This window comes from Peromyscus eremicus, chromosome 23 (assembly GCF_949786415.1).
Source record: "Peromyscus eremicus chromosome 23, PerEre_H2_v1, whole genome shotgun sequence".
Classification (NCBI taxonomy): Eukaryota; Metazoa; Chordata; class Mammalia; order Rodentia; family Cricetidae; genus Peromyscus; species Peromyscus eremicus.
In genome coordinates this window covers 11,027,196-11,028,701 of record NC_081438.1, presented here as the reverse complement: position 1 = coordinate 11,028,701, position 1,506 = coordinate 11,027,196, and positions in this window count along the sequence as shown.

The window sequence follows — 1,506 nt, the reverse complement described above, 5'->3', positions numbered from 1 at the left end:
GAACTTAGACTTAAGTGGGGGCTGTTCAGTCCATCCATTGAGGAAACAAAGACCCACGGAAGCTAGGAATGGAAGGGACCTGGGCCTCCAGACTCCCAGCCTACTGCTCAATCACACAGTGACAGCAACTAGGATTGTACAGACCATCGAATACCACCCTGTGTTCTACCACCTTCCATCTCACAAGGAGCCTTCACTGACAGACCCACATTCCACATTCTCCATGATCCCCAAAGCCAGATAAATAAATCGAGAAAAATCCCTCCCGCCCCTCTAGACAGGGTCTCATACAGTCCAGGATGGCCCTGAACTCCATGTGTAGCCCAAACTTGCTCTGAACTCCTGATCCCCTGCCTCCACCACTAGGATGTTCGGATTGGTTGCAGGTGTGCATGACCACTCTTGGCTCCTCGAGAGGATTTTTAACCCCGCTGTATTGTGTCCCTGAAAGACAAGAGTAACTTATTAGGAAGGCCAACCACTTCCTGCCAAGCTGGTCCATTCCTCCCAAGGCCAAGTTCTTCCAGGACAATTTCTCAAGTTCCTGGAATCATCTAGGAAGTTTCTTTTCAAATTACCCATGCTCTCCTCACCTTCCAAAAGACTCTCTGACTCCTGGGAACAGTGTAGATTAGAAACTCTTTTCCTGTTTGCTGGCCAATTCTCACCTCCATAATGACTGAAGACAGCCGCCTTCAGATCAACCCGTTCAGCTACTGGCCACCAGGTGGCGACAGGGGGCAAATGGGGATCATACAAAGGTCTCTGACCCACCGCCTCCCAGGGCTCCTGGCAGACATCACTAACCAATACAGCACCCACTACAGCGTCTGCAAATGGCTTCTGAATCCTTCCCAACACCGTGCTCCACACAGCCACTGCCAGGCAGCTGAGGGAGACATGAAAGACACGTCATTTCCATCCGGAAAATGGCTGACCCTTGTCCCCAGGATGGGACATGCCCAACTGCCGAAAGTTTTCATTGACACTGAAATGTTGTGGGATGTTCTGTATGGCAAATGTGTTAATAAATAAAACACTGATTGGCCAGTAGCCAGACAGGAAGTATAGGTGGGACTAACAGAGAGGAGAATTGAGGGAACAGGAAGGCAGAGGGGGAGACTGCCTGCAGCCGCTGCCAGGACAAGAAAGATGTAAGGTACCAGTAAGCCACAAGCCACATGGCAAAGCATAGATTAATAGAAATGGGCTAAATATAAGAGTAAGAGCTAGACAATGATAGGCCTGAGCTAATGACCAAGCAGTTTAAATAATGTAAGTGTCCGTATGTTTATTTATAAGTGGGCTAGGGGACTGCCAGGGCTTGGTGGAACCTGGAGAGAAAACTCCAGCTACACTGAAACTCCTGAACAGGATAATTATTCTGTTCTCTTAATCAAGACGGACACTGTGAATTGATCTGGTAGGGAAATGCTGTCCCTACGCCATTGACGTCTTTCCTGTCACCTTGGCCAGGCATTCATTCCCTCTCTCTGACATCTGTGT